At 36.5% G+C, this 17,692-nt stretch overlaps 1 long non-coding RNA gene across 2 annotated transcripts in view; it reads right to left on the reverse strand.

Moving 5' to 3' along the window:
- Window positions 1-1,829: 1,829 nt before the first annotated feature.
- The window catches only part of LOC116154619 (uncharacterized), a 32,679-nt gene continuing 16,816 nt past the window's right edge, over window positions 1,830-17,692 (reverse strand). For both annotated transcript variants that reach the window (XR_010377388.1, XR_010377390.1), the window contains exon 3: window positions 1,830-1,972. This is a non-coding gene — a long non-coding RNA (uncharacterized LOC116154619). The remainder of the gene's footprint in view (window positions 1,973-17,692) is intronic.

Genomic DNA, 17,692 nt, shown 5'->3' on the forward strand with positions numbered 1-17,692 from the left:
ATAACCCTACAGAAGGCCTCTAAGAGTTCAAGTGAAAGGACGAGTTGCATATCTCTTACTTTAAATCAAAACAGAAATGATAAAGCTTAGTGAGGAAGGCATGCAGAAAGCTGAGATGGGATGAAAATCAGCCCTCTGGTGCCAAACAGTTAGCCAAGTTGTGAATGCAAAGGAAAAGTTTTTGAAGGAAATTAGAAGTGCTACTTCTGTGCAGTGAACATACAAATGATAAGAAAGCAATAAGGTTGTTTTAACCTTATTGCTGATGTGGAGAAAGTTATAGTGGTCTGGATGGATCAAACTAGCCACCACATTTCCTTAAGATAAAGCCTAATCCAGAACAAAGCCCTAACTCTCTTCAAGTCTATGAAGGCTGAGAGAGATGAGGAAGCTGCAGAAGAAAAGTTTGAAGCCAGCAGAGGTTGGTTCATGAGGTTTAAGGAAAGAAGGTGTCTCCATAACATCAAAGTACACAGTGAAGCAGCAAGTGCTGATGTAGAAATCACAGCAAGTTATCCAGGAGATCAAACTGAGATCATTTTATTGGAAGAAGATGCTATCTAGGACTTTCATAGCTAGAGAGGAGAAGTCAATACCTGGCTCTAAAGGTTCAAAGGACATGTTGACTCTCTTATGGGCTATACAGCTGATGGACTTTAAGTTGAAGCCAGTGCTCATTTACTGTTCTGAAAATCCTAGAGCCTTAAGGATTATGATAAATCAACTCTGTGTGTGCTTTGTAAGTGGAGCAACAAAGCCTGGCTGACAGCACATCTGTTTATAACATGGTTTACTGAATATTTTAAGCCCACTGTTGAGAACCACTGCTCAGAAAAAAGATTCCTTTCAAAATATTACTGCTCATTGATAATGTGCCTGGTCAGCCAAGAGCTCTGATGGAGATGTGTAATGAGATTCATGTTGTTTTCATGCGTATTAACATGCATATTAACATCCATTCTGCAGCCCGTGGATCAAGGAGTCGTGTCAACTTTCAAGTCTTAGTATTTAAGAAATACATTTTGTAAGCCTATAGTTGCCATAGGTAGTGATTCCTGTGATGCATCTGGGCAAAGTCAATTGAACACCTTCTGGAGAGGATTCACCTTCTAGATGTCATTAAGAACATTCGTGATTTGTGGAAGAAAAAGGTCAAAATACCAACATTAACAGGAGACTGAAACAAGTCGATTTCTACCTTCATGGGTGACTTTGAGGGGTTCAGAAAGTCATTAGAGGAAGTAACTACAGATGTGGTGAAAATAGCAAGAGACTTAGAAGTGGAGCCTGAAGATGTGACTGATTTGCTGCAGTCTCATGATAAACTTGAATAGATGAGGAGTTGCTTCTTCTGGAGCAAAGAAAGTGGTTTCTTGAGATGGAATCTACTCCTGGTAAAGATGCTGTGAAGATTATTAAGATGACAATAAAGGGTTTAGAATATGGCATAAACTTAGTCGGGAAAGCAGCTGCAGGATTTGAGAGGATTGACTTCAATTTTGAAAGAAGTTCCAAAACGTTAAATGCTCTAATGTTCTAAATGTTCAAAAATGGTAAAATGCTATCAAACAGCATTTCATGCTACAGAGAAACTTTTTTTGTGAATGGAAGAGTCAATCGATGTGGCAAACTTCACTGTTGTCTCATTTTAAGAAACCGCTGCAGTCACCGAACCTTTGGCAACCACCACCCATCAACACCAAGGCAAGACTTCCACCAGCAAAAAGATTAGGACTCACTGATGGCTCAGAAGATGGTTAGCATTTTTTAACAATAAAGTATTTTTTAATTAAAGTATGTACATTGTTTTTTTAGACATAATTCTGTTGCATACTTAATGGATTCTAGTAGAGTACAAAAATAACCTTTATATGTGCTGGGAAACCAGAATATTCACATGATTCACTTTTATTGTGGTATTTGCTTTATTGTGGTGGTCTGGAACCGGACCCGCAGTGTCTCCGTGGTGTACCTGTGTATGAAAAGGTATTGAACAGTGACGTCAGTACAATGGCAGAATAAGATGTCCCAGGCATTGTCCCTCCCCATAAACACATATAAAACAATGATGTTTGAGCCAAAATAACTTTCTGAGACCTCCAGAGACCAGTTAAGCATTTGCAACAGCCAAGACAGCACAAAAACGAGAAAAACCACTTTGAAACAGGTAAGAAGAGTAGTTTCACTGTACCCATGCCACCCCTCCCCCAAGTAGGCATAGTTCAGTGCCAGGAAAGAGCCACTGGATTTCTCCCTTGGGGGAAAGAGTGCGGTAAGCATGCATTTGATATCCTCTACCTTTTGGGATGCTGCCCAAGAAATCTACCTCTGTAACCTCACCCAGACTGCTGAGGCAACCGGCACTGAGAATGCCTGAGGACAGCAAAGAACAAAGAAAGGGGGTGGGCGGCTCCCTGTAGCTTGCCTGGCCCTGAGGGGTTGAGAGAAGGTGCACAATTCCCAGACTTCTCCTTCAGAAGACTGGGAGAAAAGTGGAACTTGCACCCAGCCTCCTGGCATTCCAGCCTGGCCCCTCAGTGAAAAGTGGTAGGTGGCTCTCTGCAGTATGGTGCTGCGGGATGGAGAGAAGGTGCATGGTCTTGAGACTTCTCCCCCGGGAAGGAAAGAGAGAGTGGCATTGCACCCCACCTCCTGGCATCCCAGTCCGCTCCCCAACAAAAGAGGAGTGGGTGGATCTTGGCAGACTGCAGGGCTTTGCAGGACTGAGGGTAGGTGTACATCCTGAGGCTTCTGCTGCAGGGAGAGGGAAGAAGGATGGAGCTCCCACCCAGCTTCACTGCATTTTAGTGCACTCCCCTAGGGAGAGGGAGTGATTGGCTTTCTGCAACCAGCATGATTCTGTGGGATAGAGAGAAGATGAGCAATCCTGAGATGTCTCTTTCAAGAGGTAGGGAGAGAAGTGAATCTTGCTTCTGACAACATGGCATTTCAGTGTATTATTCTCGGGAAAAGGCCTGGGTGGCTCTGAGCAGCCAGCACAGCTGTGCAGAATAGGGAAAGGCATACAACCCAGAATCTTTTCCTGAGAAAGGATGGGAAAAGGATGGAGTTTACACCCAATATCCTGGCATTTTAGGAATGAAAGAAAATATTTGCAAATCATAGATCTGATAAGGGGATAATACCCAAAATATATAAAGAACTCATACAACTCAATAACAACAACAACAAAAATGTAATCCAATTAAAAAGAAGAACTGAATAGGCATTATTCTAAAGAGGACATGCAAATGGCCAACAATATATATGAACAAGTGCTGAAATCACTAATCACCAAGGAAATGCAAATCAAACCACAATGAGATATCACTTCACACTTGTTAGAGTGGTTATTATTAAAAAGTCAAGAGATGAGAAGTTTTGGTGAGAATCTGGAGAAAAGAGAACACTTGTCCACTATTGGTGGGAATGTAAATTGGTGCAGACACTATGGAAAACAGTATGGAGTTTCCTCAAAAAAATTAAAAATAGAACCACCACATGATCCAGCAATTCCACTTCTGGGTATATATCTGAAGGAAAAGAAATCACTATTTCTAAAAATTATCTGCACCCCAGTATTCATTGCAGCATTGTTTTCAATACTCAAGACATGGAAACAACCTAAGTGTCCCTCAAAAGATAAATGAATAAAGCAAATGTGTGTGTGTGTCTACATTACATATATACATTATATATATGAATATTTCTCAGCCATAAAAAGAAGGAATTTCTGCCATTTGTGACAACACTGATGAACCTTGAAGGCAGTATGCTAAGTAAGATAAGGCAACAAAAGTCAAATACCGTGTGATCTCACTTAGATGTAGAATCTAAAAAAACTGAACAGATTAGTGGCTGCCAGAGAAGGGGTTAGGGGATGGGTGAAATGTGGGAAGATTGTCAAAAGGGACAAACTTTGAGTTTTAAATAAATAAGTTCTGGGGATTACAGCATGGTGACTAAAACGAACAGCAGAGTATCTTGCATTTGAAAGTTGCTACGAGAGTAAATCTTAAAGTTTTCATTACAAGAAGAGAAAGAAAGAAAGTGGTCAAATAGCAAATTTCCTTGTGGAGTACCTTTGAGGGAGAAATGCAGGTTCCATCATCTTATTCACAACTAGCATTTGTGAAGATGCTGTAACAAAATATTTGAACTACTATCTCTGGAGAAACTTCCCTATAGCAGTGCTTCAGGCCAAATTCTAGCAGAACTGGCATTCCTGCTTGTCAGGAAGTCTTTTGTTTTTTTTTTTTTTTTTGTTTTGTTTTGTTTTTTTGGTCCACATTGAGGATGGAGATGGGCAGTTGGATACTACTGGCTAATTCAATTATCCTGTGATCTGCTTTGGCAAAACACACTTTCATAATAAGAAATTAGAAATAATAAGAAATGATTTCATGTTAACTTGAATATGACTTCCTGTTCTCTGCATATTTATATGCAGGAATCTCAGAGGCCTGGGGTAGGAGGGGAGGAATGTGTGCCTGCCTGTGCACCCAAATGGCAGACATTCCTTAAATGTCTGTGGACCCTGACCCTTCCCCCTCTGTCTCCTACTCTTAAACCACCCAATGTCCTAGTTGCTAGACTTGCCCTCTTCCAACTCTTCAGCCAAAACAGCAGACTAGTATCACAATTCTTCTTATAATTAAAGGTGCATACCAATCATCTTGCTAAAATGCAGATTTGGACACAACAGGTCTGGTGTGGTACCTGAGATTCTGCCTTTCTAGTCAACTCCCAGATGATACCATTTGCTAATGATCTACTGACCAAGCTTTGAGCAGCAAAGCTCTGCAGCAGGAGTCAGCAGATCTGTGAAGGGCCAGATAGTAAAATTTTAGGTGTTATGGGGCGTAGTGTCTCTTTTGGACAGCATGTAAATTACTGGGTGTGGTTTAGCTCCAATAAAACTTTAAGTACCCTGAAATATGAATTTCATAGAATTTTCACATGTTGGGAAACTTTCTTCTCCTTTTGATCCCCCCCCCCCCCACCTTTTAAAAGTGCTAAAACCATTCTTACTCCAGGGCTACACAAAAGCAGTCCGTGGGCTGAATTTGGCTGGTGTGCGATAGTTTGTCAATTCTCCTTCTAAAGCAAAACTTTTAGAGGCACAGACCCAAGTATGGATCCCTGCTTAGCCATTTACTAACTCTTGCTCATCCCAGTTAATGACCTCTAACCTACCTCCCCCCAAACCAATTCCTGCAAAATAGACAGACCAATAAGATGGCAATAGTAAATCCTTCCGTATCAATAAGTACTTACGGATAAATGATTAAACTCTCCAATCAAAAAACATAGAATGGCTGGATAAGTAATAAAACAAGCCCCAACTATATGCTGTATAGAAGACATTCATTTTAGATTTAAGAACGTAAAGGTCAAAAGTGAGGGAATGGAAAAAACTATATGCAAATGAAAAAGAAAGAGGTAGCTATACTTAGATAAAATAGACTTTAATTTAAAAAACTGTTGTAAGGGACAAAGCAAGACATTATGTAACGATAAAAGTATTAATTCATCAGGAAAATACAACAATTTATATATATATTCAACATCAGAACACCTAAATATAATGTAAGTATACTCGGTTAAATTTTTTAAAGTTCAATTAGAAAAATACTGTTGCCAATGAAGTTATGCAAAAATAAAAAAAGTGCTTATTCAAACATTTAAATTTGTCAAATTAGGAAATGTATTTCTTAGAATTCAATTACAGATGTTTACGGTATGACAGAATTACCATACACAGTTGATGGGAACATCAATTGGAACCGTAGTTCCGGAAAAGGTTGACAATGTGCCTAGAGACACTTTCAAATTTTCTACTCTTTGATCCATCAACCTCATTTCTCAGAAACATTGAGAAAATAGTAATGTGGGAAAAAAATGTATACAAGTATACTCAATTTAAGTGTTCATTAAATATTAAATGTTAAATACAGTGTATGCATGAAATAAAATATAGTGTATTAAAAAGTGTATTATGTTAGATACTTCATTCTGTTCCTTATTTTTGTTTTCACACAGTTCTGTGTTTATAAGGTCCTTCAATGTGGCTATGTGAACATGGAATCTGTTCCATCTTACTTTGCATAATGCTGCATGAGGATATATTGTCCATATTTGTACCTATTCTCTCTCCCAATGCTGAATGCCACATACCCTCCAACTACCTGCTAAATTAAATAATCTAGAAATGAAAAGCCTTTATAAATTTCCTCTTAAGGAATTTCTTTAGGACTTTAGGATATAAAGAACTAGGAATTGATGGCTGAGCCATAAGGTATATAAATACTTAAATGGCTAAATACTGCTGGTTGGCCGTATTACTCTCTCTACTATGCGAAAGTCCCTACGCCTGCACTTCCTTTCCACTTCATGCTTTATTCAGAGTTCTTCTTTTTGCAAACCTAGGAGACTTCAAATGTTATCTCATTGTAACTTGCATTTCAAGGACTCAGAATGAATCCGAACATCTTTTCCTAGGTTGTCAGCCTTTGGATTTCCTCTTTTTGAATTGTATCTTCATATTCTTGCCATTTTTTTGGAGTTATTCCATGATTTTTATTGATTCAGACAAATTTCTGGTATATTTGACACATTAATGTCTTGTATGCTTAGGATTTAAGAATATCTTCTCCAGTTTGTTCATCTTGTAATTAATTTTTTAATCATGTCTTTTACAGTATTCCTTATTTTTGATGTTATCAAAATACTTATTTTTTTCCTTTACAGTTTGTGTTTTTGAACTTTTGTTAAAAGTTCTTTCTAATCTTTAAATCTACATTGAATCCTAACTTTATTACTGTATCTTTCAGTGTATATTATCAATCCATCTGGATTTCATCTTTTTATATGATGTTAGGTAGCGATCTAGTTTTACTCTTCTCTGTATGTTGAACTCGTCTTTCAGCACCATGTGTGGTTGGCAGCGTTTTGAATGGCCTCTAGTGACCCCTGCTTCATGGTATTCACACCTTTGTGTAATCGCCTTCCATTAAGAGTGGGCTGGCTCTACCCGGTGACTTGCTTTTAATCAACAGATTATGGCAAAACTGATGGGATATCACTTGTGAGGTTGGGTTACAATAATACTGTGACTTCTGTGTTGTTTGCTCTCTCTTTTGCTTTTTCCTTCTTTCACTTTGGGGAAACAAGCTGCCATGTTGTGAACTACCCGTTGGAGAGGAGAGGGCTATATGACAAGGGAATAAAGTCTAGATCTAACCAACAGCCAGTAAGGGTTTGAGGACTGTCAACAGCCACATAAGAGAGCTTGGAAGTAGATCTGAGGCCTGCCAACAGCCAAGGGGGCGAGCTTGGAAGTAGATTTCCCCTCAGTGGAGTCTTAAGATGACCTTGACCTTGGCCAACACTTTATCTATAGCCTTATGAGAGACTCTGACTGCAAGGACTCTGCCAAACTGGATTTCTGGTACAGAAATTGAGATAATAAATTTTTATTGTTTTAAGCCACTAATGTTAAGGTAGTTTGTTATTCGACAGTAGACTTTTAATACACCATTGACCAAATCTAATTTGCCCTTTATTGCATTGTGTATAACCTTATCATTAATTAATCAATTCTACTCTTTTAAAATTATTATAACTTTGCCATATGCTCATATATAATAGAATGGATTTCTCTGATTTACTTTCTTTTTAAAAAAGAATTTGAAAATAATTAAAATTGAATAAAAATGAAAATACAATATTTCCAAATTTGTACACTGCAGCTTATCTCGGCTTAGAGGGAAGTCTATATTTTTAAATGCCAATGTTAGAAAACAAGAAATTCAGTGACTAGTGATTCTCCCTTACAAAGGCAGAAAAAGAGGAGAAAATATGCACAGGTGTATTCCAATAAAATGTTGCTTATTATTATTGAGAGTGAAATTTGAATTTTATACAATTTTGTGGTATGATGGAATATTATTCAACTTTTGTCTTTTTTTCAAATATTTAAAAATATAAAAGCCCTTTTTAGCTTATGGGTTATACAAAAACAGTGAGACAGTTTTGTCCACTGATTGTGGTTTGCCATCCCCTCTAAAAGACTGACCACAGTTAAAAAGGGAAGGCCATATTATCAGGATCAGGAATGAAAGAGGGGTGCTAACAGAGGTCTTAAAATGTTAAAAAGAATAATGCGTACATATATTATTAAAGACTTTATATAATCAACTTTACAACTTAGTTGAACTGGCAAAAGTCTTCAGAAGATAAAAATGACAAAAACTGACAGTGGAAGAAATAAAATTTCAGAATACCTCTAATGTACTATTTTATTCATAATTAAAAACTTCCCTATAAACGAGTCTCAGACCCAGAGGGTTTTACTGGTGAATTCTGAAAAATATTTCAGAAAGAAATAATATCAATCCTATGTAAATTATTTCAGAAAATAGAGGAGTTGAGTACATTCCAGGGAGTGAGTTTTATGAGGACTACATCACACTGATATGATACCAAAACCACACAAAGATATTTCAAGAAAAGAAAATGATAAATTAATGTTCCTCTTAAACATACAGAAATCTAACAAAATAATTGCAAATCAAACCCAGCTATACATAAAAAAGCTAATATATTTTAAAAAAGCATTAGAGAAAAATCTATGTGTATTCTGGAGACAAACTTTTGGCAAGCTGACAATTGAAAGAAATTTTCTCGACCTTATAAAGGACATTGGTGGAAATTCTGTAGCTAGTATTATACTTAATGATGAAGGCTGAGTTTTCCCCCTAGGATTGGGAGCTAGGCAAAAATATCAGCCTTTCTAGTGGAGATCCTAGAAATGTCAGTAAGTCAAGGATAAATAAAAGGCATATGGATTGAAAATGAAGAAATAAGACTGAAGTGCAAGCCAATTTTGACAGGATGATTTAAAAGTATATATGTAAATGCAAATGTTCTAAAATAGACAAAACAATTTACAAAGGAGAACAAAGTTAGAGGACTTACAGAAGGGTTTTGGACATCAATTACAATATGTGTGGGTGGTTCCCCCCAACAAAGCAGTTCTCTGAGATACCAGCTGGGTTTCCCACAGTTCAACTCAATTCTGACACTTTCTACCCGAAGACAGCGTCAGATTCCACAGATTAAGGGCTTAGTCCTACAACCTGAGCCCCACCCCACCCCAATTCAGACATCTTTTCAAAGTGTAAGTTGTTACCTGGGCTTCTGATAGTTAGGCTATAGATTGGAGGTTCCAACAACCCCCTCATCGGGTTCAATTAATTTGCTAGAGCTGCTCAGAGAACTCAGAGAAACCTTTTAGTTACTAGATTGCCAGTTTATTATGGAAAGATATTAACAGAGGAACAGCCAGATGGAAGGGATGCATAGCATTAGGTATGAGGAAAGGTTATGGAGCTTCCATGCCTTCTAGGAACACGCTGCTCTCCCCAGATCTCCACATATTCACCAACCCGGAAGCTCTTCCAACCCTATCCTTTGGGGGTTTTATGGAGGCTTTATTATATAGCATGATTGATGAAATCATTGGTCATTGGTGATTGAACTCAATCTCCAGCCCCTCTCCCCACCTAGAAGGTGGGTTTTTGTGTGTGGTGGAACAGAAAGTTCCAACCCTCTTGTCACATGCTTGGCTCCACTGGCAACCAGCACCCTACATCTTAGACAACTTCCAAAAGTCACCTCATTAATATAAACTCAGTTATGGTTATAAAATATGGGCTTATGAATAACAAAACACCCATTTCACCTTTATGGCTTAAGAACTGAGGACAAAAGAACAAATATTATAACAAAAGGTTCTCCCTGCTGTTCTTCTAACTTGGGGCATTCCAAGGGTTTTAGGGGCTCTTTGCCAGAAACCGGGGAGGACGACTAAATGCACACTTATTATTATAACTCACGATATTACAACTCGTGATACCTGATTTCAAGACATATTAATGCTACAATAATCAAAATAAATGTGGTACTGGTAAAAGAATAAATACAGATCAATTGAACAGAACAGAGTCCAAAGACAAATCCACACATGTACAGTAAATAGATTTTTGAGAGAAGTGCTAAAGCAATTCAATGAGGAAGGGAATTCTTTATTAAAAAAGTAGTTATGGAACATGTGGATATTGATAAAAATAATCAACTTTACCGCTTACCTCATACCATCCACAAATATTAATTTGAATAGGAGCATAGGCCTAAATGTAAGCGTCAAAACTATAAAACTTCCAGAAAAAGAAAGAGGGCAAGCAAATATTTCTAATACAGAACTCAAAAAGCATAAACCATAAAGGACACAATGATAAACTGGATGTTATTTTTAAAAAATTTAAAAAATGGTCTTTGAAAGACATAATTACAGAAGTGAAAAGACAAGCCACAAAAGGAAAGAAAATATTCCTGATACACTTATCTGGCAAAAAACTTGTGTAAAGACTATGTGAAGAATTCTCGACACAAAACTAAAAAACCAACCTAATAAAAACTAGGCAAAAAATTTAAATGAGCATTTCCCAAAAGAAGAAATGGCCAATAAGCATGTGAAAAATGCTCAGCTTCATTAGTCATTTGGAAAGTACAAATTAAAACCACAATCAAATACCAGTTAGGTATTATTAAGAGTTATAACTAAAAACTCTAACAATAGTAAGGTTGGTGAAGATACAGACAAACTGAAACTCTCATAAACTTCTGGTGGGAAAGGGAAAGGACACAAGCAATTTGGAAAACTAATAGTTTCCTTATAAACATATACATATCATACCTTCCTATAAGTCCAAAATAAAATCATATGACCACATAAAGACTTGTACATCAGTATTCACAGCAGCTTAATTCAAAATAGACCCCAAATGAAAAACACTCAGTTGTCCATCACTATGTTAAGTGGATATCAGAATGATAGTTCTGTATCTAAGCAATGGAATACTATTCAGCAATAAAATATATATATGAGGCTATTAATACATACAACACATATAAATCTCAACACACTATATAATTCCATTTACACAAAATTCTAGAAAATGTAAACTGATTTCAGTGACAGTAAGCAGAGTATTGTTATTCTGAAGTCCTGGGGTGAAGGAAGGAATTGACTGAAAATGAGAGAATGCTTTTAGGAAAAAGGCAATGTTCTGTATCTTGGCTGTGGTAATGGTTTTATGAGAGTATATGATTTTCAAAATTCATTAAATGGTACTCTTTAAATGAGTTCAGCCTATTTTATAAAAATTATACAGCAATAGGTTAATTGAAAATAATATTTGGGAAAAATTAAATGTCTAATAGTAGGGAAGTATAAAGATATTGTGGTATATTCAATTACATGTTTGATTATTATTTGGCTATGAGAGGTGTTTCTGGGAAAATTTTATCCCTTCAAAATAAAAATATGTGGAATAATTCAACAAAATATATAAAGGAAAATTTACTAATCTCTTACAGAAAAAATTCAGAAAGATCTAATAATAAATGTAAATAATATGATGGACTATTAAAATGGTTAATTATTGGTTAACTATTTCAATTTAATACTCAGGATACAATTTCAAGTGAGTAAACAAGTAGAACTTAAATATATATTATGTTTTCCACACATTTTCTCTATTACAATTCTGAGAAATCAATATGTTTTTATAAAAAACTAGCATTAGTAATATTTCTCTCAATTGATACTTTTATATATTTTCAGTAGGAGAATCAATTGGAAAGTTATTTTTAAAGACTTATCTACTCAAATAAAATAATATATGATGGTTTTTATCAAGCAATGACACTTTCCATAAATCTCTATAAATATGAATATTTTGAGGATAAATGTACATGGATATTTATTACAGCATTGCTTATAATGGTAAAATAGTTGGAATCAACCTGAATGTTCAAAAGGGAGTATTGACATGGTGGAAACATGTATTCAACTGCACTTGAATGTAGTGCACTCATACTGTGAGATGTTATACTCATTAAAATATGAGTTAATTCTACTTATGTGTGTGTGTATAATATAGAATGTAAGAATAATGAGGATAAACTATACACAGTCAACTTAGTATTTGTGAATTCTCCTACTTGCTAAAATTTATTTATAACACCCTAATCAATACTCATGACATGCTCACATCATTTGTGGACACGTGCATGTGAAGATCAGTGAAAACTTTGAATTGCCCAATGCACATATTTCTAGCTGACATTGAATTAGAGGGTTGTTCTGCCTTCTTGTTTAAACTTACACTGTTAAAAGTGTCCTTTTTGTGGTCTGTGTAGTGCCATGTTTTTTGTGTATTTGTGCTGTATATTGATTTCGCTGTTTAAATTGCCCCCACGTATAGTGCAGTAGTGTTGTGTAGGGTTCCCAGGGGCAAGAAGGTTGAAAGGTTGACATTTTATGGAGAAAGTCCTTGTGTTAGATAGACTTCCGTCATGAGTTACAGTGCTGTTGTCTGTGAGTTCAGTGCTAATGAATCACTAACGTATATATTAAATAAGATGTGTTTAAATAGAAACAGACATAAGGCAAGGTTATATACTGATTGATGGATGAAAATTTTGTGGCTAGAGGCTTTAAGTAACCTAACCTGTATTTCACCTGGGACAATGATTCAGTATTAGCTAAAGCAACATTCAGGGTGACCTTATGGAATGTAACTGCCATGAATAATGAGAATCTACTATGTACATATTTCTGGAAGGTTGACAAAAGTGTATTTGTGAGAAAATCAAATACAATCAATTCCTTCTTTTATTTTCAGTAGAAATAATGCACAATCACTGCCAATGTGTTTAAAAAATATATTTGTGCATATTTGTATTACCTAAGAAGAAAAGCATGGACAGCTATGCATGAAGATATTAATATAATTTGTGTCTGAGCATTGAGAATGGGGTAGGTGAGGGAAGATTGTTAACTTAAAAAAAGTCTATACCTCTGTGTAAATTTTCTCAGCACATATTACTTTTGCTATAACATAGAGGAAATTAAAAGAAAATTACTTGCCCAAGGTCAGAGGGCTAATAACTAAAAGCTATATGACTACTTTCTTTAGTCACTAATTAGCAATTCCCAGTCCAGGGTTTTTTTCACTTTATCATGTTGTCATTAACATTAATACATGTGTTGATTGTATTGATATTTAATAAAATGAACAAAAATAATGATATGTTCTGATGTTCTATAAATGATGTGTAGATGTGCCTATGAAAGGGAATTTTATGAGTCTTCAGTTATATATTCATTCATTGATTTTTTTCCCCTTTAGAGTTAAATATAAAATAATAATAACAGTATACCAAGGAGAATTTGAGGAGGGTAATGTGACATCATTATGCAGATTTCAAAAAATATCTTGTCCCTTTGTATAATAATTTGTAATGAATACCTCTCATTGAGTACTTATTAAATCAGCTACTTGACATATATAATTCCATAATACTTCAGATGCTAATTTAAGCTTCACTTCCTCCTGAATTTTCTTCTATATCTGTTAGTGGGTGAGACTTGCTCTTGTTCAGTGCCTCAGAGAGGAAGAGGGCAGAAGGCGGAAATAACTGAGCCTCGTGTTCTGAGTTTCATGTTCTGTAAGTCAAAGCTTTGAGGAAGATTTAGATACTCTCTTCGGACTGTGTCTTGGATCATGTCAGATACTGTTCATTCTCTTTAATATCCCTTTTCCCCTTCTTCCTTAGCAAGAGTTTCACTTTTAGTTCTAGATATTTCTGCCCTCAAAAATAACTATTTCCTAGCCTTCTTTGCAAACCAAGTGTGGATATGGAAAGAAATTTTGTCTAAGATAAGGTAAGTTGTGTCATACACCAGATTTTGACATTTTCCTTCGAAGTAGGTCCATATGTATAATTCACCTCTATTTATTTCGCCTCTTCTGTCTTTCTGACACTTGGAATGTAGCCATGATGGCTGGAGCAAGGGCAGCCATCTCAGACAATGAGATGATTTTGGTAATGGTGGCCATGGATGACAGGACAACATGATAGAAAGATTTGGTGTAGTAGATATACCTTTATCACTCCTGGGTAGCCCACTTCTGACTTTTGCATGAGATAGATTGTATGTATATTTTATTTAGCCACTGTCATTTTGGGTTTCTGTTATCTACAGCTTAGCCTATTCCTAATTGATACATGGTTGTGTGGGAGAGCAGGCACTTCTCACACAGACTACAGAGATATTTTCTACAACTAGGAAGTCAAAGGGGAGTAGAAGGAACCTGTAGTCTTTCTTAAGTCAGTGAAGAATGTCTGCATCCTATACCTGTGTGGATGAAATCTGACAAAGGAAACACTATAAACTGTGTATGCTTAATACTATGGTATAATTCTGGGAACAGTTGGTCTAATATTTTTAAATATTCAAATCATAGTGTTTGGTCATTCTTTTCTCTTTTAACAGAGTAACATCCACCCAGTGCCACCAACCTGCTGGGCGTTTTGCATAAATTATTTCATCTAATATTTATAAGGACTCTATAAGATAGGAATTATTATTGCTATAGAAAACTGAGGGTTAAAGAGTTTAAGTAACTTGACCAAGGTCTCATAGCTAGAAAAGTCATAGGCAAGCTAGCTTTCAAACACAGGTTTATCTCTTTCCAGGTATCCACTGTGGTTGAAAATGTGGAAACACTAATAAAAAACAAAATTACTTTAAAGGAAAATATTAAAATTCTAAGTCACTGAATTTCAAATACCTGATTGAAAAAATGATATAACATATCATTTTATATAGCATGTATATAATATGTATAAATATAAATAAGTCACTTGGACCCCTAAAGAAGAAAAAGTATTTTGATATTCTCTGTGCATTTTAGCAATTCTAATATTTTATATGCATTTTAGCATGTGAGACTATTGTTTGGTAGATCTGATAGTCTAAAACCATTAGTACCAGGGGGAGTAACACTGTACATAGTACCTAGGCAGATACCTGCTAGGAACATGTTCTGTAACATGACAGTATGTAGAAAGAATAAATATCTTATATCTTGATGCTTTTGAAATTAAAAAAATCTGACTAGATAACCCCATTTTTTTCAGTGTTAGCAGAAAATAAAATCTCAGTCATTCCTGTTGGTGGCTACTGTTCCTTTTCCAGGATTATTCAACAGTTCTGAGAGCTTTACCTAGTCCAGAAAATTTGGGAAAATATCTCTAGTTTTCTCTATATCTTGATGTCACTGTGATCCTCCTTGCCCATACCAGTGTGATCCATTCTATGGAAGCACTTCTGCTCCCACTTGTCCAAACTCAGGCAGTAATTGTCTATTCCCAGCTCACAAAGCTGTTACCTCAGAGCTAACGTATTCTTTTCAGATGTCATCATGTAGCAGGAATCTTACCTCCTAATTATGCCCAGGGTCACTGGCTTCTGCTAGTATGAGAACTCCTTTCTGTGACTACTGAGCCACTAGAATAAGTGTCCCAAGCTGGCAGCAGACATAGATTTTTTTTTTTAAGCTGGACTCCTACTATATTTTCTGGTGGAAGAATCATTCCTCTGGAAACCCAGGGCTTCTAGCTTTAAAGAACCCAAGTTTGAGAGGATGGAAAAACAACTCCGAATGGGATGAGTAAGATGGGTGGAGTCACCCCTAATTCCCCATCTTGGCTCATGAACCCATGCATTCTATGTAACAGGGCGCTGTGTCATGCAGTGGCCACTGGGTTATGCATCCTGAAGGATATTTCTCTACCAGTGCAGGGTGTTATTTCTGGGCTGATGTCTCATCCACGACTCTAAGAGTCTACTTCATCTCTCTTCCTGGCTGACCACTTATGAATGGTGTTTAGTGTGTCTTCCCTCCAAATGCCATTTCCCCTAACTCACTTACATCCAACATTCCCGTCTTGCTCCTTCAGATCTCTGACTAACCAGTCAAATAATGAGGCACTGCTGGTGATTCTGTATGATTCTCTGTAAATCTTTACCATGGGATAATTTTATTTTTACAAAAAGCAGCTGATCAGGTACACAGTCCGAAGCTCTGTGCCTTGATTTGTCTTTCAGGGTTACTCCTCACTGGGGCTGCAGCTCAGTAGCAGTCATGTTTCAGCTTGGACTTGTACGTCAAACAGACTGACTCCATGAACCAAGCTTGAGTTTCTTCCTCCTCTGACAGGTGATCATAGAGAACTCTCTATGAAGCCATAGGTATAAGCTAAGGAGGAGACGTAGATGTAAAAGTGGTAGGTGACGTGGAGGTCTGGACCACTTATTTTTGCAACTAACTTATTAGTCCTGCTCAAGTACAGTCCTGGGTGCACTATTTCTGTTTTAGGATGTATTTCTGTTGGGCTTATGCCAATTTATGACTTTGTACAATTGGCAGTGCTTGGTTTATCATGGACTTCAGTGTAAAAGTTTCATCAACCAACAGCATGCCCATTCTGATTTCTCATTCAGAAATTGGAAAGCAATTATAAATCTGTGTAAAACAGACTTGGGTCAGGACTTCATTTATTATATAACCCTATATACTTTTACCCTAGTAGGTGGGTCATGATGGAGCTTTGATTCTTTGAAAATCCAACAGTCTTCCATGGGAAGGTTCCATAGAAAATTGGGTGTTCTTCTTTATCCAGTTATATTTACTGTATAAATAGTAGAAGGACCTTTGGGGAGTGGCTGGGGAGTGTGTTGGGCTTGTCCTCCCCTGGTCTCCTTTAGGATTACAAGATGATTGTTGTGATTCCAGGCCTTAGACGCAGATACTACATCAGCACATATGTCTTCATGTATTTCAGTAAAGAAACCTTCCTCTGAAGTCCCCAGCAGATGTTCCTTCATGTTTTATTGGCCAGAATGGTATCAAATGCCCTTACTTAAACCAGTTACTGAAAGGGGAATGGTTTCATGATTGGCTTAGTCCAATCAAGATTTATCTCTGGAGCTGGGGACAGGGCCAGTTTCCCCTGAAATTTAAAAAAGAGGAAAAAAAAGCTTTTTATCAACTCATCTAACTTTATTCAAGTCTTCTCATATATTATCCCTAAAACAACACCACAAATCACCAGCAGGTTTTTGTATCATAAAACCACAAGATTTTTACCCTCTTTTGCACCAGTATGTGCTGGAATGCAGGATAATGAGTATTTCTGTGAAAAGAAAGAAAACAAAAATAAACCTGACCATTTTTAATGCTTGTTAATATGGAAACAAAATGATAAAATAATAATCTTCTGTATATTTGATGGACTGTTTATTGTGGTAAGCTTTTCTTATGCTGTTTCCACCAAGTGAGGCAATCTAGTTAAGAAAGTTAATTTATCTGAGTGGATCTGTTAGCATCATTTGACAGCAAAACAATAACAAAAAGTGACTGTAAATTGCTCAGCATGTGTTATTATTGATACCCTCTTCACATGCACACATGGACACACTCTACTGTAGGAAAGTAAATTTCTGTATGAGAGTAAGCTGACCTGAATGTGAGTTATTGTCACATGGACTTAGAAGATGAGATAGGAAGACACAATAATAAAGTAATTCAGCATCCTTAATGTTGGTTGAGTGACTGTAGAGCTGTCAGGTGTCCTGAAGAGTACATTGCTCTCAGCCTCCTTAAAGTGAAGAGGACTCGGGCGTTGTTATAATTGTATTTTTTTTTAGCTTAAATCAGGTGCTAAGTGCATGAATTTGTTAGACAAAGAGTGCCACCAGAGATTAAGAAATGTT

Source organism: Camelus dromedarius, chromosome 2, assembly GCF_036321535.1.
Source record: "Camelus dromedarius isolate mCamDro1 chromosome 2, mCamDro1.pat, whole genome shotgun sequence".
Taxonomy (NCBI): Eukaryota; Metazoa; Chordata; class Mammalia; order Artiodactyla; family Camelidae; genus Camelus; species Camelus dromedarius.